Source organism: Rhinatrema bivittatum, chromosome 3, assembly GCF_901001135.1.
Source record: "Rhinatrema bivittatum chromosome 3, aRhiBiv1.1, whole genome shotgun sequence".
Classification (NCBI taxonomy): Eukaryota; Metazoa; Chordata; class Amphibia; order Gymnophiona; family Rhinatrematidae; genus Rhinatrema; species Rhinatrema bivittatum.
In genome coordinates this window covers 509,711,889-509,738,867 of record NC_042617.1, presented here as the reverse complement: position 1 = coordinate 509,738,867, position 26,979 = coordinate 509,711,889, and the positions used below count along the sequence as shown (strand labels likewise).

Genomic DNA, 26,979 nt, shown 5'->3' with positions numbered 1-26,979 from the left:
CTGTTCTCCAAGATCGACTTCTGCAGCTCCATCTTGCAGGGTCTCCCAGCTTCCACTATAAAACCCCTCCAGTTGCTCCAAAATGCAGCAGCGAGAATTTTGACGAATACCAATCGGAGAGCGCATATCTCTCCCATTCTAAAAGATCTTCACTGGCTCCCAGTAAACTTCAGGATTCTCCATAAATCACTCACAATTATCCACAAAAATATTCACCATCAGACCCCTCTTGACCTGCTACACCCTCTCAAATTGCACTCGACGGCCAGACCTTTAAGGGATGCATACAAGGGATCCTTGTATGTTCCTCCTATCAAAATTGTACACCACTCATACATCAGAGTCAGGACATTTTCTATCACAGGTCCCTCCATCTGGAACACCATGCCTCCTGACCTCAGGCAGGAAACTTGCCTACTAACTTTTAAAAAGAAACTTAAGACATGGCTGTTCTGCCGAGCCTTCCCTGCCACTAGCCCAACAGCCTGACTAAGAACTGTTCCATCACCTATGTAAATAAACAAACGCTAAAAAGTGCTTATAAGTTATCATGAGGTCGGCTCCTTGCCTCCCTCCCATACTCTATTGTATATAGTACTTTATCTTCATTCTCCCACGCTTTTTTTCCTACTCCCAGTTAAGGCATCCTTGTTATAATGTAACTTTATGCTCCTTTTAAAATGTCTTTTATTGATTGGTTGGTTATAGTTACTGCTTAGTTCGATGTAAACCGAGTTGATTTGATTTGTATCATGAAAGTCGGTATATAAAAGCCTTTAATAAAATAAATAAATAATAGATGGTTAGTCACTCCTGGAATAAACAGTCTAGTTTTGGAGTAATTAATTTCAGAGAGGTAAAGAGAAACTCACTCTCCAACCTTCCTGTAGTGAGTACACAAGCAGCAGTGAATCTACAGCAAATATGTATTCACTACTGGATCAAAGAAATATCTGAAAAAATTTAAGCAGATTAACAATTACCATATTATATTCAATGTAATAATTATTTTGAAAAGGAAGGGCAGGTTCTGGAATATCGCATATATTAAAGTCTACATTAGACAAATGCCTGGAGAATACTATCATTACATTAGGTTAGTCCTGGGAACCTTTATTTACTTTATTTGTTAAAACTTTTAAACCTCATATAACAAAAAATTGAGCTAAGTGGTGTACAGAGATCATCAATAACACAATTAACAATGATATATTGTCACAATTCTGCCTGCTATGCAGCTCGCCCCCGAAACAGCAGAGGTCATCAGTGAGCCTTCCTCGTAGCCGCTATAGCCACCTCCTCATTGATCCCATGAGGTGGCATAGCCAGCCCTATTTAATCCATCCTGTAACAGGGGACAATCAAGCTAGGGCGAGAACATAGTACAAAATTTCATCTTTGAGAGACTTTCCTCACTCCAAATGATGTTAAATCTTCACCGCTGTGTACTTTGATGTTCGTACATCTCACAGTGCATGAAAACCTGGCCCCTAAACCACCACCAATACCTCACCTCGAGCTATTAGCTGCCCCTCCTATAGGCATATAAATAGTTGCATACTGTGAAGGCCTTCCCAGAGGCTCTTTCTCTCTCTCTCCACTCCACTCCTCCCCTCTCCCTTATAAGCCCAGAATTGGCCGAAATGCAATTTCTTTTTTTTTTTTATATATAATCTTTTTTTATTATTTGCAAATCACATCATACAACAATATGTAATATACAAGCAAACACCAGGTTATAACCATCATATAGCACAAGTGACAGCTAACACTAGCATATATAACCTTGGTATAGAAAAACTGCATTCAAAAATTCTTCGGTACAGTTTCATGAAGAACAAACAACATGCAAACCTATACCTTGTCAACCCTCCCTTACCCACCCCCCTCCCCTATCCCACACTGGTGTTCAACTATCTTAAGCTATGAGGAGAAGTTACAGAGAAAACGGTAAGTGGCACTACTGTTTGGTGGATTAGTGTATGGGCGTCAAATCAATATACTTGAAAGAGTAGTATTTTCAGCTATCCATTTTTGGTATGGCCCCCAGATGGCCTGAAAGGAAGATATATGATTACGATGTACAGAGGTAAGTCTGCCTAATTGATATGATAAGAACAGGCGACTTTGCACTGCGGAAAGTGTAGGTATCGTTACTTGCTTCCATTTTATAGCCAACTCTGTTCATGCTGCAATAAATATTTGCAAAATTAACTTCTCTGTGGGTGTATTATATTCTTTCATAGGCGCTCCTAATAATACATGCCATGGTCGGGCCTCACAAGGCTTACTCAAAACCTGTGAAATCCACTTAATCACCCCCTGCCAATAACTCTGTATGCGGGGGCATAGCCACCAGATGTGCAGATAAGTGCCCTGAGCCCCACAACCTCTCCAACAACAATCTGAAACATGGGGGTAAAATCTATGTAAAGCAAGAGGCATGTAATGCCATCTATATAACATTTTATAGCAATTTTCTTGTAAACCAGCTGATATGGAGCACTTGCCAGCCATAATGAAAATAGTGTCCCAGTCGCTATCTTCCAGGCAACCCGGGAAATCCAAATCCCATAGCACCCTATATTTATGTACCACCGCTGATTTACTATTAAACATAGTATATATTTTTGATATAATTCCCTTAATACATGAGGCATGTTGGCATAAAGTCTCAAAGAGAGTATTTTTAAATCTGAAAGTACCTCTCCTTAGGCCAGTTATTATAAAGGATGCGATTCTGGCATGCAATAGAAAGTCTATAGTGCATCCTGGATATAAATCACTAAGCTGCGTTCTGGTGAGCACCTTACCCTGCTGTAGCATCTGTCCCCAAGCGTAATACCCCGGTCCTCCGCCACCCGCCAAGTCCTGCAGGACTTTCTAGACTGGGGACTGCTGTATTTGTAAATAAGTGTGTTAATAATGAGTGAGTTTCAGGTCCCACCAATTCACCCTTCCAACGGTGCCATATCCCCAGCGTGGTACGTAGAGCAAATGGATAATAACCAAATTTATCCCACGATGCAGCAATTGGAGTGCCGTGATAGGAAAAGATCCCAATAGCCCCTGTTCGAATTTCACCCATTGAGGGATATCTCTGGTGCTATGTAAAGCCACTAGAGCACGCAACTGAGCAGCATAATAGTACCACGTTAAATTAGGTAGATGTAACCCTCCCCTCGAAATGCAATTTCTGATGGTGAAACCGAATGTCAGTATACAAAACACGTTAAAAAAATAAAATAAAAATTCAAAAAAATTTATCGTGAATTGCATTACAGCCATTTCATCATATCACACAGCTTAATGCCAGGAAAAAAGGTGTAGTTATTTCTGGCGTTAAGACCGTGCAATAGCATGCATTATGCTCCTCAATTTCATAAATCCCACCCAAACTCCTTCCTAATCCCACTCCTTCCAAAATTTCCATTCACGCTGTGCACTAGTCCTATTATCACATGCGTTATGGTGTTAACGCCATAATGCATTTTGATGCATGACCCTACAAGTTTGTACCTGAGGCAATGGGAGGGTAAAGTGACAGTGGGACTTAGACCCTGATCTCCTCAATTCATAGCCTGCTGCTCTAACCACTAGACTACTCCTCCACTCCTTGAGGTACATAAATTTAGGCCTTCCTGCCTTGTTCTGTGCCTTTCCAGTCTCCTGGGCCTCCCTGTCCTGCCTTGTGACTTTCAGACCTTCTAGGTTCACCTAGTCAGCCTTGTGCTCTGTTTGGGCCTTCTTGTTTATTATTGCTTGTTCTAGTCCTGTTCTTGTCCAGTCCTTGTCTATTCTTTCTTGCCTTCTCTGGTCTGGTCCAATCCAGTCCCTGTTTTCAGCACAGGCCTTGTTTTGTAAAGTGCCGATATCCAGCTCCCGGCCTGTGCCATATTCCAGCTCCCAGCTTTGCCCTGTTCCAGCTAAGTCCTACTGGCCACCAGAACGCAAGGACTCAACCTGCAAGGGAGGTGGCTGGTCCAGGCATAAGACATTGCTCTGCCCTGCCTAGATGTTCTATGCTGCCCCTGTGAGGGTTCATCAATCCTAGCCAGACCCCTAGTCATGACACACATACATGAACAAAATTTAAAATATTTTTTTAAATACTTAAAAAAACAGGTGAAATCCCTAAATAAAACTATCAAGTGGCAAAAGCTTCAGCAAACAAATATGTTTTTAATTGTAGCAACTTCTTGAATCAATCTTAAATGACGAGGCAATGCATTCCATAATTGAGGGCCTATGATAGAAAATGCCTAGCCACGAGTTTCCACATAATGAGATGATGAAACATTTTGAGAATGCGAAATATGCCTAGGCTCATATAGCTCCAGTAAACTGGATAAATAGGTTGGACCAGCTTCCCTAATTGACTTAAAAACCAAAACTAAGATTTTTAATTTTATCCTCTGTTCCCTTGGTAACCAGTGTAACTGAATCACAGTGGGGTTACATGATCCCTCAATCTGCCCCACAACACTAATCAAACTGTAGCATTTTGCAACAATTGAATTGCATGCAATTGACACTTGGGTAATCTTATAAGAAAGATGTTGCATTAATCTATTGAAGATAAAAGATAAACTTGTACAACTGTTCTAAAACCATCCAGGGATAAAAATATTTATTTATAAACTTTTCTATACCGATATTCGTAGTGACATCATATCGGTTTACAGCATAACAGCAGGTGGAAATTACAATGAACAGGTATAGGGGAGGGGATACATAGGAACAGTAAGCTTAGCAAGGAAGTGTTATGATTAAACAAGTCAAACATCAACATCAAATATATCTCAGATTATGCAACAATCAAAATTTATAAAAACCAGATCATAAAACTCCATTTATGGGAGGTATATAAATCAAGGTCGAGTCACCACAAAACCCAGATTACGAATTGTCTCACCAAATGGTTCAAAATTGCCATTAAACACTACCCAGTGCAGGAATACGATGAACCTTTTTTTCATTCCATGCTTCAACAGTATGCTTACCAATTTTTAACAATGAATAGTTTCAGTATCACATAAAGATGTATATCATCAGAGAACACAAACATCTAAGAAAGGGGATTTTCTCCGACATATATTTGATATGGGTAGCCTCAGAATATAAAAATTTTTTTTCAATCTACATCTCAAATACAACAGACACAAGGGATAAGCACTAGAATTCTGATCAATGGTAATTTTTGTTTTAAATTTGATGAGGTAAAAACTAATGATTGAATTTATGACCCAATTATCTGCCAGTCAATATTTGTTCCTGTTTGATTTGTCAGTACTGCACAGTGAATGTATTCATTATATTACTTCACTTTCTATCTAAATATGTTCATAATCACTGTCAATATCCAGATGGTGAGATTACATCTCATTGATCTTCTAGTGAGAAAGCAATATTTCATTAATGACTATACAACTCTATCCTACTGCAGCTGTGTCAACTAGAGCAGCCATGACTGAAAACTGAAACTTCATTTCTGGCAGCTGGTAACAAAGAACTAATTAACTTCCTGAACTTTAAACCAGGCTAATGCAATTCCATTTACCAGTAAAAATATTTACATAAAACTACTTTTATTCAATCCAATCTCTACCCACAAGGGGCCTAGGCTCTAAAATCCACACTAAGAACATTTTTATGTAAGTTGTTAAAAATTTAGAGTGCAATTTTCAAAAGTCTCAATGCGTGGATGAGACGATGGTGCAAGGAAGAGGGATTCAGTTTTGTTAGGAACTGGGGAACCTTTTGGGGAAGGGGGAGTCTCTTCCGAAGGGATGGGCTCCACCTTAACCAGGGTGGAACCAGACTGCTGGCGCTAACCTTTAAAAAGGAGATAGAGCAGCTTTTAAACTAGAACAAAGGGGAAAGCCGACAGTCGCTCAGCAGCGCATGGTTCGGAGAGAGGTATCTTTAAAGGATACTAATGATGCATTAGAATTAGGGCATCCCGACAGTGAGGTTCCAATAATTAGAAAAGTAGTCCAAGTGCCTGTAACTAAAAACTCACCTGAGCTAAAAAATTCTAACTTATCCCTATCAATTAAAAAGCAGAATAAAAATACAAACAAAAAACAAACTTTGAAATGTTTGTATGCTAATGCCAGAAGTCTAAGAAGTAAGATGGGAGAATTAGAATGTATAGCAGTAAATGATGACATAGACTTAATTGGCATCTCAGAGACATGGTGGAAAGAGGATAACCAATGGGACAGTGATATACCGGGGTACAAATTATATCGCAATGACAGAGAGGAGCAGTCGGGAGGAGGTGTGGCGCTTTATGTCCGGGATGGCATAGAGTCCAACAGGATAAACATCCTGCATGAGACTAAATACAAAATTGAATCTTTATGGGTAGAAATCCCTTGTGTGTCAGGGAAGACTACAGTGATAGGGGTATACTACCGTCCACCTGGTCAAGATGGTGAGATGGACAGTGAAATGCTAAGAGAAATTAGGGAAGCTAACCAAATTGGTAGTGCAGTAATAATGGGAGACTTCAATTACCCCAATATAGACTGGGTAAATGTATCATCGGGTCACACTAGAGAGATAACGTTCCTGGATGGAATAAATGATAGCTTTATGGAGCAATTGGTTCAGGAACCGACGAGAGGGGGAGCAATTTTAGATCTAATTCTCAGTGGAGCACAGGACTTGGTGAGAGAGGTAACGGTGGTGGGGCCGCTTGGCAATAGTGATCATAATATGATCAAATTTGATTTAATGACTGGAAGAGGAACAGTGTGCAAATCCAAGGCTCTCGTGCTAAACTTTCAAAAGGGAAACTTTGATAAAATGAGAAAAATTGTTAGAAAAAAACTGAAAGGAGCAGCTACAAAAGTAAAAAATGTCCAAGAGGCGTGGTCATTGTTAAAAAATACCATTCTAGAAGCACAGTCCAGATGTATTCCACACATTAAGAAAGGTGGAAAGAAGGCAAAACGATTACCGGCATGGTTAAAAGGGGAGGTGAAAGAAGCTATTTTAGCCAAAAGGTCTTCATTCAAAAATTGGAAGAAGGATCCAACAGAAGAAAATAGGATAAAGCATAAACATTGGCAAGTTAAATGTAAGACATTGATAAGACAGGCTAAGAGAGAATTTGAAAAGAAGTTGGCTGTAGAGGCAAAAGCTCACAGTAAAAACTTTTTTAAATATATCCGAAGCAGAAAACCTGTGAGGGAGTCAGTTGGACCGTTAGATGATCGAGGGGTTAAAGGGGCACTTAGAGAAGATAAGGCCATCGCGGAAAGATTAAATGATTTCTTTGCTTCGGTGTTTACTGAAGAGGATGTTGGGGAGGTACCCGTAATGGAGAAGGTTTTCATGGGTAATGATTCAGATGGACTGAATCAAATCACGGTGAATCTAGAAGATGTGGTAGGCCTGATTGACAAACTGAAGAGTAGTAAATCACCTGGACCGGATGGTATACACCCCAAAGTTCTGAAGGAACTAAAAAATGAAATTTCAGACCTATTAGTAAAAATTTGTAACTTATCATTAAAATCATCCATTGTACCTGAAGACTGGAGGATAGCAAATGTAACCCCAATATTTAAAAAGGGCTCCAGGGGCGATCCGGGAAACTACAGACCGGTTAGCCTGACTTCAGTGCCAGGAAAAATAGTGGAAAGTGTTCTAAACATCAAAATCACAGAACATATAGAAAGACATGGTTTAATGGAACAAAGTCAGCATGGCTTTACCCAGGGCAAGTCTTGCCTCACAAATCTGCTTCACTTTTTTGAAGGAGTTAATAAACATGTGGATAAAGGTGAACCGGTAGATATAGTATACTTGGATTTTCAGAAGGCGTTTGACAAAGTTCCTCATGAGAGGCTTCTAGGAAAAGTAAAAAGTCATGGGATAGGTGGCGATGTCCTTTCGTGGATTGCAAACTGGCTAAAAGACAGGAAACAGAGAGTAGGATTGAATGGGCAATTTTCTCAGTGGAAGGGAGTGGACAGTGGAGTGCCTCAGGGATCTGTATTGGGACCCTTACTGTTCAATATATTTATAAATGATCTGGAAAGAAATACGACGAGTGAGATAATCAAATTTGCAGATGACACAAAATTGTTCAGAGTAGTTAAATCACAAGCAGATTGTGATAAATTGCAGGAAGACCTTGTGAGACTGGAAAATTGGGCATCCAAATGGCAGATGAAATTTAATGTGGATAAGTGCAAGGTGATGCATATAGGGAAAAATAACCCATGCTATAATTACACAATGTTGGGTTCCATATTAGGTGCTACAACCCAAGAAAGAGATATAGGTGTCATAGTGGATAACACATTGAAATCGTCGGTGCAGTGTGCTGCGGCAGTCAAAAAAGCAAACAGAATGTTGGGAATTATTAGAAAAGGAATGATGAATAAAACGGAAAATGTCATAATGCCTCTGTATCGCTCCATGGTGAGACCGCACCTTGAATACTGTGTACAATTCTGGTCGCCGCATCTCAAAAAAGATATAATTGCGATGGAGAAGGTACAGAGAAGGGCTACCAAAATGATAAGGGGAATGGAACTCCCCTATTAGGAAAGACTAAAGAGGTTAGGACTTTTCAGCTTGGAGAAGAGACGACTGAGGGGGGATATGATAGAGGTGTTTAAAATCATGAGAGGTCTAGAACGGGTAGATGTGAATCAGTTATTTACTCTTTCGGATAGTAGAAAGACTAGGGGGCACTCCATGAAGTTAGCATGGGGCACATTTAAAACTAATCGGAGAAAGTTCTTTTTCACTCAACGCACAATTAAACTCTGGAATTTGTTGCCAGAGAATGTGGTTCGAGCAGTTAGTATAGCTGTGTTTAAAAAAGGATTGGATAAGTTCTTGGAGGAGAAGTCCATTACCTGCTATTAAGTTCACTTAGAGAATAGCCACTGCCTTTAGCAATGGTTACATGGAATAGACTTAGTTTTTGGGTACTTGCCAGGTTCTTATGGCCTGGATTGGCCACTGTTGGAAACAGGATGCTGGGCTTGATGGACCCTTGGTCTGACCCAGTATGGCATTTTCTTATGTTCTTATGTTCTTAAAATCCGCACTAAGAACATTTTTATTTAAGTTGCTAAAAATTTAGAGTGCAATTTTCAAAAGGCATTAGCGAATAGGCTGTCTGAAAATTGCATGTACATAATAAGTAAAAGACCACAGCAGCATGAGCATGCTATTAGAATGGGCACACTAACCCCAAAATCATAGCTTCTATGCACTCAAAGGGTCTGTTGAGTGAAATAGTGTGTACAGACTGATCTGAGCGCACAGTCGTCTTCTCATCATAGTTCAGCCCCCTTGCTACAAACTTGCATAAAAGTAAACCTGGTACAATGGGATGCTTGTCAGTGGTGAGGATATCTGTAACTTGGAGAGAAGGTGAAAGAAAAGAGACTTCCAGGAGAGGAAAAAGAGATCAAAAGTATGTACCGAGGAGGTCTGCCGAGGAGGAGAATGACTGGCATGAAGGACCTGCTCTCCAGGTGATATACTGTCCTCTTGCACTGAGGACAAGTCTCCCAGGGCTACTGCCCAGGAGGGAAGGGTTAGGGCGGCCATCATAGTTGGTGATTCAATTATTAGAAACATAGATAGTAGGGTGGCTGGTGGATGTGAGGAAGCCTGGTAACTTGCCTGCCTGGTGCGAAGGTGGCAGACCTCACGTGTCATCTAGATAAGATTATAGACAGTGCTGGGGAGGAGCCAGCTGTTGTGGTACATGTGGGCACCAACGACATAGGAAAATGTGGGAGAGAGGTTCTGGAAGTTAAATTTAGGATTTTAGGTAGGAAGCTGAAATCCAGAACCTCCAGGGTGGCATTTTCAGAAATGCTTCCTGTTCCTCTTGCAGGTCCCCTGAGGCATACAATAACTGAGGGAGAATAATCAAAAATTGGTTCCCCAATATACACAATTACCCAAATAAGGAGAACCTTATATCATATAACAAACGTCATTTAAAACACACATTTATTTAAGAGAGACACCACTTGATATAAACCCACATATACAGTCACATATTTAAAAACATCACAAACATGAACGTCATATAGGCAGAGAAATATTTATAAATATGATATCATCATAAACATTATAACCTCCAAATAAATTGTATTAAAGTGCTTCAGAGTGCCAGTTCTCGTAGCTTTCAACTTCACAGATTGTTTCCATTAAATTCTCATAATATTTGAGCTTCACAGTTCTTCTTCAATGATCACTGCCATAATGAAATTCACTCAAATACTGCCCGTCACCACTCCCGATACTGATCCCGACGAAGATCTCCGTTTCACCTGACAAGCAGGCTTCTTCAGGGGAAACGTCTAATATCTCTGCAACAATCAGACATAACCATTTACCACCTCCACATAAAACAAATAACCCCATATTGTTTAAACTATAAATCCTTACCATGTGAATCCAACCACGGGACACACAAAAATCGTTTATCCAAAACACGAATTTCTTCAAAATTCTTTAATTCACTTTAACTTCATCAAAACTTCATATCATTTCTTCAAGCTGGTCACAAAACTGCAAACCAAAAACGTTATTTCCAATCATCAAAACTTTAGAAATATAAGAAATGGAAGACAGCATACGACCTGAGCAAACGCTACCACCACGTACCTTCAAAAGTGGAAGTGACATCATCACTTCCTTTCTGCAAGGATCTCCATACTGCACACCCAATACTCTGCCTACTCTATATATAGTCCTCAACCACCGCGATTACCAATTAAGGAACTTAAATGAATTCACTCACTCATCAACCCTATTCCAATGCTACAAACACCAGCGAAAACCACACAATCAACTTATGGCAACAAATCTGCACCAAAGCCCTTGAATAAGATCGACAATAAACTTCAACAAAACCAGAATAACTTCCAACCCTTCAATTATTTAATGAAAGCTCCCCACTCAATTGGACCATTGAGTCCATGTGGACTCACAGTGCCCCAATTGAAAATATAACGTTGTTCAACCCGTCTTAGAATAGCTGATAAATCACCCCCAAACTGCAATTTAATCTTTTTAATAATAAAGAATTTTAATTCTTCTATCGAATGACTATTATCACTCCAGTGTTTGACTAATGGAGCATTCTCAACACCTAACCTAATCCTGCTTCTATGTTCCCCAATACGTAATTTAATAGCTCTGGTAGTTTGCCCAATATAAATGAGCTGACATGGACAGATGATTGCATAAATCACGCCATTAGAAGTACAAGTAAACCTTTCTGGAATCACATAAGGCTGACACAAATTCGGATGATGAAACACTTTCAAAGGTAACACATGTTCACAAACAGAACAAGATCCACAGGCAAATTGACCCCATTCAGAAACCACTCCACTCTCCAAACTCCCACCAAGCTTTAAATTATCATATAAGTTTTTCCGTTTTTTCAAAGAAAAAATAGGTTCCTCAACAAAAATATTTAATGGAGATAATACATGCCAATATTTTTTAACAATGTCTCTAATCTGGGCAGCCTTAGTTGAATAAGGAATAGTACAAACTAATCGGGAAAGAGGCTCCTTCTGCGAATTGATCAACAAATTCTCCCTGTTAGAAAACAGAGCACGTTTGTATGCTTTTTTTAAAACAGAGTTTGAATAACCACGGTTCTTAAATCTGGTCTTCAATTTTTCAGATTGTATTTTAAATTCATTAGTGGAGGTACATAGGCGTCTGTATCTAAGGAACTGTCCCACAGGTATATTATTTTTCAACTGCAGCGGATGAAAGCTACGAGAATGCAAAAGTGTGTTTTTATCCGTGGGTTTTCTGTATACAGAAGTCATTATCTGAAAATCCTGTAGAAATACCTTCATATCTAAAAAAGAAACCACATGTTTATCCATAGTCACTGAAAATTTCAAATTTGGATCACCACAATTAATGTCATGAAAAAAATTTTTAAGGTCCTCAACTTCCCCTCTCCAAACCATAAAAACGTCATCTATATACCTTCCCCACCAAAGAACCTGTGTATACCAATTGGACGAATAAACTACTCGTTGTTCAAATGCTGCCACATAAAGACATGCTAAAGTGGGCGCAATAGGTGAACCCATAGGGATTCCTTTGATTTGCAGAAAAAATCGAGATTTATATGAGAAATAACTATTGAATAATGTAATCTCTGCTATAGTCAACAAAAATTGTAATTTTTTTCCCCGAAAAATCCATGGCCCCAAGTAGATCTTTAATAATATCAAGGGCAGCGGACTGTGGAACATTAGTATAAAGGGCAGTGATATCTGCTGTAACCAAAAGCCAATCTGATTCAACCTTGGGAAGTAACTTTAATTGGTTAAGAAAATGAATCGAATCCTTTATATACGAAGGAATAAGAAGTGCTCGAGGTTGTAAGATCTTATCTAGATATTTTGACAGTGGCTCAAAAATTGAACCTATCCCGGACACTATAGGTCGACCCGGCGGGGACTCAAGAGACTTATGAATTTTTGGCAAAATAAAAAAATGTGGAATACATGGACAAACCACTGTAAGATAATTAAACTCTTTGCTAGAAATAATCTTTTCCTTAAATGCTGTCTGTAAAATATTATTAATCCGCGTGTGAATGTCACACGTGGGATCGGTATCTAAAGCTGTATAATATTCAGTATTTTCTAACTGTCTGAGCACCTCAATGTCATAATCCACTTCATCTAGCACCACAATTCCTCCTCCCTTGTCTGCTGAAACAATTCTAATGGAACTATCTTTCTGTAATTCTTTTAAGGCTAACCATTCATTCTTAGACAAATTATATTGTGGAATTTCCCTAGTTTTATCCAAATATTCCAAATCATTCAAAACCAAAGTTACAAAAGCTTGAATCAAAGTACTAGGAGGTGTTGGTGGCGACCACCCCGAAGGTTTAAACAAAACATTTCTATCAGGGGTGTAATCACTTGGTCCAAAAAACTCCCTAATATGGAGTCTACGAAAAAATTTTTGTAATTCGATACGAGTCTGAAAGGGATCATATCTAGCAAATGGCGCAAAAGAAAACCCTTTATCCAACACATTAATCATAGAGGCAGAAAGTTGTTTCGAAGATAAATTCACAACAGCCTCACAACCATTGTTGTGACATACAACAGTGTCTCTCACATATCCATCTAAATTTGCCCTCAACGACGTAGATTGTAATTCGTCTGCGTCCTTGTATTTTTTGGTGTACGAAACGTTTTTAAATTTTTGTTGCCTTGGGTCCGGGCACCTAAAAAAGACGATGAAGAATGTTCATCTCTATTCTCAGAACCAGAGTCCTTAAAATGAACATGCCGAGAATCTAATTTGTTCTTCACTATATTTTGGCCACTATCATCTCCTGAATCATCAGAAGATGAAAAGTCCCCCCGTTTAGACGCGATGAAAGGGATTACACGGGTGGCTATGTCTATCCGTGGATGAATGTGAATAGAAAGAAGGGCTTTAAGAAACGGGGGGACTTTTCATCTTCTGATGATTCAGGAGATGATAGTGGCCAAAATATAGTGAAGAACAAATTAGATTCTCGGCATGTTCATTTTAAGGACTCTGGTTCTGAGAATAGAGATGAACATTCTTCATCGTCTTTTTTAGGTGCCCGGACCCAAGGCAACAAAAATTTAAAAACGTTTCGTACACCAAAAAATACAAGGACGCAGACGAATTACAATCTACGTCGTTGAGGGCAAATTTAGATGGATATGTGAGAGACACTGTTGTATGTCACAACAATGGTTGTGAGGCTGTTGTGAATTTATCTTCGAAACAACTTTCTGCCTCTATGATTAATGTGTTGGATAAAGGGTTTTCTTTTGCGCCATTTGCTAGATATGATCCCTTTCAGACTCGTATCGAATTACAAAAATTTTTTCGTAGACTCCATATTAGGGAGTTTTTTGGACCAAGTGATTACACCCCTGATAGAAATGTTTTGTTTAAACCTTCGGGGTGGTCGCCACCAACACCTCCTAGTACTTTGATTCAAGCTTTTGTAACTTTGGTTTTGAATGATTTGGAATATTTGGATAAAACTAGGGAAATTCCACAATATAATTTGTCTAAGAATGAATGGTTAGCCTTAAAAGAATTACAGAAAGATAGTTCCATTAGAATTGTTTCAGCAGACAAGGGAGGAGGAATTGTGGTGCTAGATGAAGTGGATTATGACATTGAGGTGCTCAGACAGTTAGAAAATACTGAATATTATACAGCTTTAGATACCGATCCCACGTGTGACATTCACACGCGGAATTAATAATATTTTACAGACAGCATTTAAGGAAAAGATTATTTCTAGCAAAGAGTTTAATTATCTTACAGTGGTTTGTCCATGTATTCCACATTTTTTTATTTTGCCAAAAATTCATAAGTCTCTTGAGTCCCCGCCGGGTCGACCTATAGTGTCCGGGATAGGTTCAATTTTTGAGCCACTGTCAAAATATCTAGATAAGATCTTACAACCTCGAGCACTTCTTATTCCTTCGTATATAAAGGATTCGATTCATTTTCTTAACCAATTAAAGTTACTTCCCAAGGTTGAATCAGATTGGCTTTTGGTTACAGCAGATATCACTGCCCTTTATACTAATGTTCCACAGTCCGCTGCCCTTGATATTATTAAAGATCTACTTGGGGCCATGGATTTTTCGGGGAAAAAATTACAATTTTTGTTGACTATAGCAGAGATTACATTATTCAATAGTTATTTCTCATATAAATCTCGATTTTTTCTGCAAATCAAAGGAATCCCTATGGGTTCACCTATTGCGCCCACTTTAGCATGTCTTTATGTGGCAGCATTTGAACAACGAGTAGTTTATTCGTCCAATTGGTATACACAGGTTCTTTGGTGGGGAAGGTATATAGATGACGTTTTTATGGTTTGGAGAGGGGAAGTTGAGGACCTTAAAAATTTTTTTCATGACATTAATTGTGGTGATCCAAATTTGAAATTTTCAGTGACTATGGATAAACATGTGGTTTCTTTTTTAGATATGAAGGTATTTCTACAGGATTTTCAGATAATGACTTCTGTATACAGAAAACCCACGGATAAAAACACACTTTTGCATTCTCGTAGCTTTCATCCGCTGCAGTTGAAAAATAATATACCTGTGGGACAGTTCCTTAGATACAGACGCCTATGTACCTCCACTAATGAATTTAAAATACAATCTGAAAAATTGAAGACCAGATTTAAGAACCGTGGTTATTCAAACTCTGTTTTAAAAAAAAGCATACAAACGTGCTCTGTTTTCTAACAGGGAGAATTTGTTGATCAATTCGCAGAAGGAGCCTCTTTCCCGATTAGTTTGTACTATTCCTTATTCAACTAAGGCTGCCCAGATTAGAGACATTGTTAAAAAATATTGGCATGTATTATCTCCATTAAATATTTTTGTTGAGGAACCTATTTTTTCTTTGAAAAAACGGAAAAACTTATATGATAATTTAAAGCTTGGTGGGAGTTTGGAGAGTGGAGTGGTTTCTGAATGGGGTCAATTTGCCTGTGGATCTTGTTCTGTTTGTGAACATGTGTTACCTTTGAAAGTGTTTCATCATCCGAATTTGTGTCAGCCTTATGTGATTCCAGAAAGGTTTACTTGTACTTCTAATGGCGTGATTTATGCAATCATCTGTCCATGTCAGCTCATTTATATTGGGCAAACTACCAGAGCTATTAAATTACGTATTGGGGAACATAGAAGCAGGATTAGGTTAGGTGTTGAGAATGCTCCATTAGTCAAACACTGGAGTGATAATAGTCATTCGATAGAAGAATTAAAATTCTTTATTATTAAAAAGATTAAATTGCAGTTTGGGGGTGATTTATCAGCTATTCTAAGACGGGTTGAACAACGTTATATTTTCAATTGGGGGCACTGTGAGTCCACATGGACTCAATGGTCCAATTGAGTGGGGAGCTTTCATTAAATAATTGAAGGGTTGGAAGTTATTCTGGTTTTGTTGAAGTTTATTGTCGATCTTATTCAAGGGCTTTGGTGCAGATTTGTTGCCATAAGTTGATTGTGTGGTTTTCGCTGGTGTTTGTAGCATTGGAATAGGGTTGATGAGTGAGTGAATTCATTTAAGTTCCTTAATTGGTAATCGCGGTGGTTGAGGACTATATATAGAGTAGGCAGAGTATTGGGTGTGCAGTATGGAGATCCTTGCAGAAAGGAAGTGATGATGTCACTTCCACTTTTGAAGGTACGTGGTGGTAGCGTTTGCTCAGGTCGTATGCTGTCTTCCATTTCTTATATTTCTAAAGTTTTGATGATTGGAAATAACGTTTTTGGTTTGCAGTTTTGTGACCAGCTTGAAGAAATGATATGAAGTTTTGATGAAGTTAAAGTGAATTAAAGAATTTTGAAGAAATTCGTGTTTTGGATAAACGATTTTTGTGTGTCCCGTGGTTGGATTCACATGGTAAGGATTTATAGTTTAAACAATATGGGGTTATTTGTTTTATGTGGAGGTGGTAAATGGTTATGTCTGATTGTTGCAGAGATATTAGACGTTTCCCCTGAAGAAGCCTGCTTGTCAGGTGAAACGGAGATCTTCGTCGGGATCAGTATCGGGAGTGGTGACGGGCAGTATTTGAGTGAATTTCATTATGGCAGTGATCATTGAAGAAGAACTGTGAAGCTCAAATATTATGAGAATTTAATGGAAACAATCTGTGAAGTTGAAAGCTACGAGAACTGGCACTCTGAAGCACTTTAATACAATTTATTTGGAGGTTATAATGTTTATGATGATATCATATTTATAAATATTTCTCTGCCTATATGACGTTCATGTTTGTGATGTTTTTAAATATGTGACTGTATATGTGGGTTTATATCAAGTGGTGTCTCTCTTAAATAAATGTGTGTTTTAAATGACGTTTGTTATATGATATAAGGTCCCCTGAGGCAGGCAGAGCTCCAGAGTTTCAATGCATGGATGAGACGATGGTGCAGGGAAGAGGGATTCAGCTTTGTAAGGAACTGGGGAAAATTTTGGGGAAGGGGGAGACTTTTCCGAAAGGATGGGCTCCACCTTAACCAGAGTGGAACCAAGCTGCTGGCACTAACTTTCAAAAAGGAGATAGAGCAGCTTTTAAACTAGAACAAGGGGGAAAGCAGACAGTCACTCAGCAGTGCATGGGTCGGAGAAATGTATCCTTGAAGGATACTAATGAAACAGAAGAGTTAGGGCATTCCACCAGAGAGGTTCCAATAAAAGCAAACGTAGTCCATGTGCCTATATGTAAAAAATCACCGAAGCTAATGATTTCCGAATTATCCCTAACAACTGAAAAGCAGGTTGTTAATACAAACAAAAAACACACTTTGAAATGTCTGTATGCCAATGCCAGAAGTCTAAGAAGTAAGATGGGAGAGTTAGAGTGTATAGCAGCAAATGATGAGATTGACATAATTGGCATCACAGAGACTTGGTGGAAGGAGGATAACCAAGGGGACAGTGCTACATCAGGGTACAAATTATATTGCAATGATAGAGAGGATCAATTTGGTGGGGGTGTGGCACTTTATGTCCGGGAGAGTATAGAGTCCAACAGGATAAAGATCATACTAGAGACTAAATGCTCAGTAGAATCTATATGGGTAGAAATCCCATGTGTGTTGGGTAAGAGTATAGTGATAGGAATATACTACTGGACAAAATGGTCAGACAGATGATGAAATGCTAAGAGAAATCAGGGAAGCAAACCAATTTGGCAGTGCAATAATAATGGGAGATTTCAATTATCCCAATACTGACTAGGTAAATGTAACATCAGGACTTGCTAAAGACATAAAGTTCCTGGATGTAATAAATGATTGCTTCATGGAGCAATTGGTTCAGGAACCAACAAGAGAGGGAGTTATTTTAGATTTAATTCTTAGTGGAACGCAAGATTTGATGAAAGAAGTAACGGTGGTGGGGCCACTTGGGAACAGTGATCATAACATGAACAAATTTAAACTAATAACTGGAAGGGAGAAAATAAGTAAATCTGCAGCTCTAACACTAAATTTTAAAAGGGGAAACTTTGATAAAATGAGGAAAATAGTTAGAAAAAAACTGAAAGGTGCAGCTGCAAAGGTTAAAAGTGTTCAACAGGCTTGGACATTGTTTAAAAATACAATCCTAGAGGCGCAGTCCATATGTATTCCGCGCATTAAGAAAGGTGGAAGGAAGGCAAAACGATTACAGTCATGGTTAAAAGGTGACGTGAAAGAGGCTATTTTAGCCAAAAAAACATCCTTCGAAAATTGGAAGAAGGATCCATCTGAAGAAAATAGGATAAAACATAAGCATTGTCAAGGTAAGTGTAAAACATTGATAAGACAGGCGAAGAGAGAATTTGAAATGAAGTTGGCCATAGAGGCAAAAACTCATAATAAAAACTTTTTAAAATATATCCAAAGCAAGAAACCTGTGAGGGAGTCGGTTGGACCATTAGATGACAGAGGGGTTAAAGGGGCTCTTAGGGAAGATAAGGCCATTGCAGAAAGACTAAATGAATTCTTTGCATCCATGTTTACTAATGAGGATGTTGTGGAGATACCAGTTCCAGAGATGGTTTACAGGGGTGATGACTCAGACGAACTGAACGAAATCACTGTGAACCTGGAAGATGTAGTAGGCCAGATTGACAAACTAAAGAGTAGCAAATCACCTGGACCGGATGGTATGCATCCTAGGGTTCTGAAGGAACTCAAAAATGAAATTTCTGATCTATTAGTTAAAATTTGTAACCTATCATTAAAATCATCCATTGTACCTGAAGACTGGAGGGTGGCCAATGTAACCCCAATATTTAAAAAAGGCTCCAGGGGCGATCCAGGTAACTATAGACCAGTGAGCCTGACTTCAGTGCCGGGAAAAATAGTGGAAACTATTCTCAAGATCAAAATCGTAGAGCATATAGAAAGACATGATTTAATGGGACACAGTCAACATGGATTTACCCAAGGGAAGTCTTGCCTAACAAATCTGCTTCATTTTTTTGAAGGGGTTAATAAACATGTGGATAAAGGTGAACCAGTAGATGTAGTGTATTTGGATTTTCAGAAGGCGTTTGACAAAGTCCCTCATGAGAGGCTTCTACGAAAACTAAAAAGTCATGGGATAGGAGGCGATGTCCTTTCGTGGATTACAAACTGGTTAAAAGACAGGAAACAGAGAGTAGGATTAAATGGTCAATTTTCTCAGTGGAAAAGGGTAAACAGTGGAGTGCCTCAGGGATCTGTACTTGGACCGGTGCTTTTCAATATATATATAAATGATCTGGAAAGGAATACGACGAGTGAGTTTATCAAATTTGCGGATGATACAAAATTATTCAGAGTAGTTAAATCACAAGCGGATTGTGATACATTACAGGAGGATCTTGCAAGACTGGAAGATTGGGCATCCAAATGGCTGATGAAATTTAATGTGAACAAGTGCAAGGTGTTGCATATAGGGAAAAATAGCCCATGCTGTAGTTACACGATGTTAGATTCCATATTAGGAGCTACCACCCAAGAAAAAGATCTAGGCATCATAGTGGATAATACTTTAAAATCATCGGCTCAGTGTGCTGCAGCAGTCAAAAAAGCAAACAATGTTAAGAATTATTAAGAATGGAATGGTTAATAAAATGGAAAATGTCATAATACCTCTATATCGCTCCATGGTGAGACCGCACCTTGAATTCTGTGTACAATTCTAGTCGCCACATCTTAAAAAATATATAATTGTGATGGAGAAGGTACAGAGAAGGGCAACCAAAATGATAAAGGGGATGGAACAGTTCCCCTATGAGGAAAAGGCTGAAGAGGTTAGGGCTGTTCAGCTTGGAGAAGAGATGGCTAAGGGGGTATATGATCGAGCTCTTTAAGATCATGAGAGGTCTTGAACGAGTAGATGTGAAACGGTTATTTACACTTTCGAATAACAGAAGGACTAGGGGGCATTCCATGAAGTTAGCAAGTAGCACATTTAAGACTAATCGGAGAAAATTCTTTTTCACTCAACGCACAATAAAGCTCTGGAATTTGTTGCCAGAGGATGTGATTAGTGCAGTTAGTGTAGCTGGGGTCAAAAAAGGGTTGGATAAGTTCTTGGAGGAGAAGTCAATTAACTGCTATTAATCAAGTTTACTTAGGGAATAGCCACTGCTATTAATTGCATCAGTAGCATGCGATCTTCTTAGTGTTTGGGTAATTACCAGGTTCTTGTGGCCTAGTTTGGCCTCTTTTGGAAACAGGATGCTGTTTTGATGGATCCTTGGTCTGACCCAGCATGGCAATTTCTTATGTTCTTAAGTGATGTCTTTTGCTAGTCCTGGCGAATTACATTACATTGATACCAAGGAGGGGGAATCTGTCATTCTTGAGTCACGAAGATACTGACATCTGGACACCCCCCTCTACAAATATTTTATAATGATGAAGCAACAATGGCACACTGGCAGCTGTACATGCTGATGTCTTTGACTCTGAACACTCCACTGATTTTGAACACACAAACCACTGTAATGATGGCAGTGGTCATCACCATATGTTAGCAAAGCAAGTTCCATTCAATCTATACCATGGACTAGCAGGGGAAAAGTTGTAGAGGGGCATCCAAGCTTGAGTAAGAAGAGGCTTCCTCTTAAGTGTCCCTCATAATTTCCACTTAATGCCTTCTGTGAAGGAGTTGTGTCTCAACTGCTGTAGCCTTGTCTCTGCTGCAGAATGTGTGAATCATCTGAAACCATGCAACATTAGAAACATACAGCACAATCATGGCATTCAACTGGAACGGTCCTCTATTTGCAATAGTTACAACAATTTGCCTTATAAATTCTGCAGTGTATAATTTATTTATTTGAAAATTTTTGTATATCGCTTATACATGGGTGGAGGTCTAGGCAGTTTACAGACATAAAACATACATAACATAGTAAATAGAAATAAAAGAGAACAAACTTTAAAATATAAATAGCAAATAAAATAAGGAATAGAAATAAATAGTATAAGACTAAAATTCAATCAGAATGAAAATAAACAAAATTTAAAACATTTAAACAAACCGAATTGAGATTGGTGTGCGACAGGAATGAGTAAGAAGATTAGGGGTGAAAAGCAGTAGCGCATAAATATGTTTTTAGTTTTTTTCCTGAATTCTTTTGGATTGGTTTAAAGTCTTAGTGTGGTTGGAATGGAGTTCCATAGCAGGAGGCCAGCCACGGAGAAGGCACGTTATCTAGTAATTTCTAATCTTGTGATTTTGACTGTCAGTATCTCAAATGATGTTTATCGCTTGATCTTAAGTAACACTGAGGCTGGTAAATACGTAATGAGGTACACAACCAATGGATGAGGGATTATGGATTAAGTTGAAAATTAGGGTTAGAATTTTATATTGACTATGTTGTTTGATTGGTAACCAATGGAGATTAAGAAGAACGGGAGAAATATGGTCATTCATCTTAGTACTTGTTAAGAGGCGAGCTGCGGAATTTTGTATGAATTGGAGCAGACAGATTGTTTCAGGAAGGCCAACATATAAAGAATTGCAATAGTCTAAACCTGAAAGAACGATAGCTTGAAGTACAGTTCTAAAGTCTGTTAGAAGTAGAAAGGGTTTTAAACTTTTCAAAAGATTCAATTTGTAAAACAAGGTTTTTACTAATTTGGATATATTTTCTGACATGGATAGCTTAGAGTCAACAATGATGCCTACATTATGTGCATGGGTTACAATGGAGATCTGGTGCTTGTCAAAGGTAAGATGCGATAGGGAGCTACATGGAGTGTTAGGAATGGTGGATAGATGTATCAGTTCAGTTTTTGCAGCATTTAGTTTTAGTCTATTATGAGATAACCAAGTTTTTATAGTTTCTAAGTAAAGAGTGATTAATGAGAAGCTATGATTCCAAGAGGAAGAATAAGAGATGAGTAGTTGGATGTCATCTGCATAGATCTTGAAATCTATGCCTAAACCAGTCAGTATGAGACATAATGGAAGGAGATAGATGTTAAATAGCATTGCGGATAAGCAAGATCCTTGAGAGACCCCAGTTGTGGTACTATACCATTCAGAATGATAGGAGTCTAGATTAATTTGTTGGGGACAGTTGGCTATGAAAGAGGCAAACCATCGAAGAACATTATCGTGTAGTCCTATGAATTCTAGACTAGTGAGGAGCAAGTCATGGTTTAAGGTGTCAAAGGCTGCAGTAAGGTCAAGAAGGATTATGATGAAATCAGTATTGGCATCAAAGCCACGAATGATAGTGTGGAAAGCCGATAAAAGTAGGGTCTCTGTACTATGCCCTTTAGGGAAGCCATGTTGATTTGGATGTAAGATGTTATTGTCTGTGATATATTTGGTTAATTGTTGAAGAATGGTTGATTCAGTAACTTTAGTGAGGGTGGGCAAACAGGCAATTGGATGAAGATTAGAAAGCTCGAATGGGTCGATTGTTTTTTTCTTAGGTATGGGTCCAACAGAGGTTTGTTTGAGAATGTTGGGAAATGTTCATGTGTTAAGTGATAAGTTAATTAATTGCGCTATGGATGGTGCAAGAAAGTTTCGGCAGTCCTTTAGGAGTTGGCCTGGATAAGGATTGTAGGGTGAATTAAACACTTTCAGCTTTGTGAGTAGATACTGTAGAGGCATCATTTTCAGAGACGGTGCACCATGAGCACGAAAGCGGGGGAAGGTTTATTTTTGGAATTGGCAAATGTAGGAATTCTGAGGAAATTTTGAGTGATTTTTCTTTAAACTGAAGTGCAATTATAGAACATAGGTCCATTTGAAATATTGTTATTGGAGGTAGTTTTTTGTGATGTTAAAGACTTTACTATATTGAATAATATTTTTGGATTGCCGCTGGCCAATTTTATTTTATTTGCGTAATAAGATTTTTTTGCAAAGTCAATTTCTTTTTTATATTTTTTCAGCTGAGTAAAATAAGCAGTTTTCTTTTCTGGAGTTGTATTCTTACACCAGCAACATTCAAGGAATCTTAACATGGTTTTCATTTGTCATAACGTTATTGAAACCCAATCTGCACTAGGTTTGGATCTAATGATACAGAGTTTGTTCAGCGCTACAGAAACAAGGGATTTGGATATTAAGGAGTTCTAAATATCAAGCGATTGGTTGATGTTAATGTCGGGGAGCATAGGAAGATTATGATATAGGGGCATTAGCGAAGTTATCGGGGTCGACATACTTTCTTTTGGGAACATTTTTAGGACCAACAGAGAGGTTAGGTGAAGTATATTTGAGCTCACCACTTAATTGTATTAGGAAGTGGTCGGACCAGGGAACTTGTTGGGTTATTGCAGTTAGCTCTATGTGTGCAGGATTCTAGAAGACAATGTTTAAGGCAGTGGTTCCCAATCCTGTCCTGGGGACACCCCAGCCAGTCCAGGATATCCACAGGATATGTTATGGAGGCAGTGCATGCAAACTTTCTCTCATGCATATTCATTGTGGATACCCTGAAAACCTGATTGGCTGGGGGATCCCCAGGTCAAGGTTGGGAACCACTGGTCTAAGGTTTATGTGTGTCGCCTTATCTATGAGTTGTTCCTAGCCTAGTCTAGATATGACATTAGCTAGTAAGGAAACAGCATTGGGGGAGGGGGGTATTAGGTTAAAATGTAGATTGAAATCTACAGCTATAATACTTTTTGATAAATCAACTGGCAGTATGGTTAAGGACTCTATCAGTGGGGAAAGATTATTAGTGAGTAGGCTGGGAGGACAGTAAACAATGCAAAGGTTCACTGAAATGGTGCAGATAAGCATGATTTCATAAGGGTAATTTATTGGTAAAGATTTCCTGCAGGGTTGTGGGAATCTTTAACAATGATCAACAGACCAACTCCTCTGTAATTGGGATGAGATTCTGAAAATGGGATGTAGCCTGTGGGGCATATGGAATTTAATATTACATTGTCATATTCAAAAAGCCAGGTTTCAGTAATAATAACAGCGTCTGGTTAATGAGAGGAGATTAAATCATAGATTATGGGTACCTTTTCTCTTATAGATTGCATATTGAAAATTAAAAGTGAAATGGAAGCAATCATTAGTGTTGCAGTCTTAGTGTGTGAGTAATAGTCACCAGGAAAGATTTTCCAATTTGTGGGTATCTACAGCGATAGTTTGTAAGGTCGCCAGATTTACCTTTCAAACATTATTGTTATGGGCAAAAATAATAGTCATCTGTGAACATTTGCTTTGAAATTACATTTTCTTCTCTACATATGTGATATATTTTTTTAAAGATCTCAAATGTGTGTTGATGTCTCTCCTCTGTCATCTACTCCACAACTCCTACAACATTTCCTGCTCTGACACACTTGTCTGTTCCAGCATTAACCTCCAATGCATCCTGTGAGCTGAGCTCTTGAATAAATAAAAAATTTAACACTTTGTCCAAGGCAGGTGTTAAATTTTAGGCCTCAGCACGAATGAGTCAGATAGCTCATGGAGGAGAACATATGTTCTAAATAGCATGATACTCACTAAAGCTTCATTTGTATATGTTGTTCATTTACATGTGTGCATACTAGTATCTTTTCAGACCAGTTTAGCATACATGCTAATTTTTTTAGTGCATACCACATTATTTTATTTATTTATATTTTATATTTTCAGTTTAGAACAAGAATTATCTTGTCACGAAACACAGAAACCTTATAGACAAAGGAAACAATGCATATTCTATATCAAAGCACCAAAACATTAGCTCACTAACAAAAAGAGGAGAGCAGCTCAGGATTAGAGATAGCTATTTATTTAGGCACATTTATAAATTGCCTTAATAGATCATAATAAGATCCGTGATGTACATAACAACGTACACTAGACACTGAATAAATAGAACAATTGAAAAAAAAAAACCCAGAAAAGGACAAACACACACTTAGGGCCAGATTTTAAAAGCCCTGCGCGCGTAAATCCGGCTGGATTTACGCTTGCAGGGGGGTTACGAGCGCCGAGCCTATTTTGCATAGGCCCGGTTATGTGCGTATATCCCAGGGCTTTGAAAAAGGGGGCGGGGCGGGGCACTGGTCTGGGGGCGGGACAGAGGCCTCCGGCACAGTGGCTGTGCCGGAGGATTGTGCAGCAGCAGCTGGCCGGCAGGCGTAAATAAGAAAATAAAGGGGGGGGGGGGGATTTAGGTAGGGCTGGGGGGGGCAGGTTAGATAGGGGAAGGTAGAGGAGGGGAGCGGAAGGAAAGTTCACTCTGAGGCCTCAGATTTTGGAGCGGCCTCAGAGGGAACGGGGAAAGCCATCGGGGTTCCCCTAGGGCTCAGCGTCCACAAGTGTGCACCCCCTTGTGCGCGCCGACCAAATCGGGCGTAGATTTGTGCGTGCCGGGTTGCGCGCACAAATCTACGCCCTCGCGTATCTCTTAAAATCCGACCCTTAATGCAGTCACATAGTAGAGACCAATGCCAGTTGGAACTCTACTCTGATAGCCTGGTGGCCACCTGAATTCTGAAGCCTATATTCATATATCAAATAGTTGCTATTCCGCAAACCCAAGACAGGTCATCAGGGTAGAGGTTACAGAATAGTTAAGCCAGTACAGAACAGAACAAAACATGAGAGGCTATAATTCTTTCATGGTGAATAGATTCACTGGTGCATTTAATGAATGAGACTATTTCCTTAAGGGCCCTAGGTGGTAGAGATTGGTCTGTGATTACACAGGTGTAAAATTAAAAAAAAAAAAGGCAAAGGCATAGTATACATTGTCTAGGAATACAGTAATACAGCACCATTTATGGATCAACAGGTGTGCTTATAACTTTCTGTTTTTGATCAAGAAAAAAACACAATTGATCTGAAGAAAAGAATTGGTATCTAATCCTAATATATTTAACTATGCATTTACAGGACTGTCTAAGAAGAAAAGAGGCACCTATTAAAACTTCCAGTCCTATGGCAAGAAACATTTTCCTCTTATCTTGTGTAGTTTTTAATATATATGGATATATCCAAACTTTTTTGCCATAAAACAAAGCTTGCGATTTGCAAAAAAAATCTCATAACCAAATTTAGATCTTGTTAAAAAATACAGGTAGCCAGGAGAGTATCTTTCTATTCTATATCAGTCTCTAAACTATTCAAAAAAGCAAATACATCCAGGCCTCACACTTGGACACTCATAGATCTCCGTTCAGTTGGAAGTAAAAAACTTTAATCAAGGTTGGATAGTTCGCCTCTGAAATTCTCAGAGTATCCACATAATATTTAAGTAGATCTCAAGGGGAAATACAGGAGTCTTGGGAAAATTAAGAAATCTTTAATTCAGGTGCCTAGTATATTTTTCCACCTGTTCCAATTTTCCTATGCACCAAATTTTTATCTTGAATTAAAGTCAAATTCAACTGCTGGGTAGCCTGGACCTCAGAGGACATAACTTTCACCTTTCCTTTCAATCCAGCAATATCTTCTGTTTGAGATTTACACATTTCAGCAACCCCCCCCTTAATCAGAAAGCCAATATTAGAGGCGTAATTAGAGATGGTATTGTCCACTCATGTAAGAATAGACCAAATATTGTCCAAAGACACCTCTGAAGGTTTTATCAGTGGAGGCAGCGGTCTGCTTGACAGTTGAAAGCTTGTTCATTTGGAGCCTACGATAGGAATTGAAGCTGGTATGTTCTTGTCAGTCAACACTTCACTCACTGCATTAACCATGGCACTTCCTTCTCTCAGCGTTTCAGTCCATGTCCCGCTCCCCTCAATTTTGGTCAATGCTGCTTCATCATCCAGTGACTGACCACAGAGTAGCAAACGCAATGCCAGGGGCTACCTTAGGGGCAGGCGTTCGGGAGGCAAAAGAGTAACATTGAGGGCCTGGGAGTCCGGATCTCCCTGCCGCAGGACTCTAATGGGCACATCCAAATCTAACACTGTCAACCATCCACGGCTCACC

At 38.9% G+C, this 26,979-nt stretch overlaps 1 protein-coding gene and 2 long non-coding RNA genes across 6 annotated transcripts in view; 1 reads left to right on the top strand and 2 right to left on the bottom strand.

The window, feature by feature from the left end:
* ELP3 (elongator acetyltransferase complex subunit 3) overlaps positions 1–26,979 on the bottom strand; it is a 466,764-nt gene that overhangs the window by 26,854 nt on the left and 412,931 nt on the right. The gene's annotated exons all lie outside the window — the stretch shown is intronic.
* On the bottom strand, positions 9,980–10,704 carry LOC115088172. Its single transcript, XR_003855715.1, has 3 exons — positions 10,657–10,704; positions 10,438–10,560; positions 9,980–10,358 (listed from the first exon to the last, which is right to left on the bottom strand). It is a non-coding gene; the product is annotated as an uncharacterized LOC115088172 (long non-coding RNA).
* Positions 16,204–16,928, top strand: LOC115088171. The gene is made up of 3 exons (XR_003855714.1): positions 16,204–16,251; positions 16,348–16,470; positions 16,550–16,928. It is a non-coding gene; the product is annotated as an uncharacterized LOC115088171 (long non-coding RNA).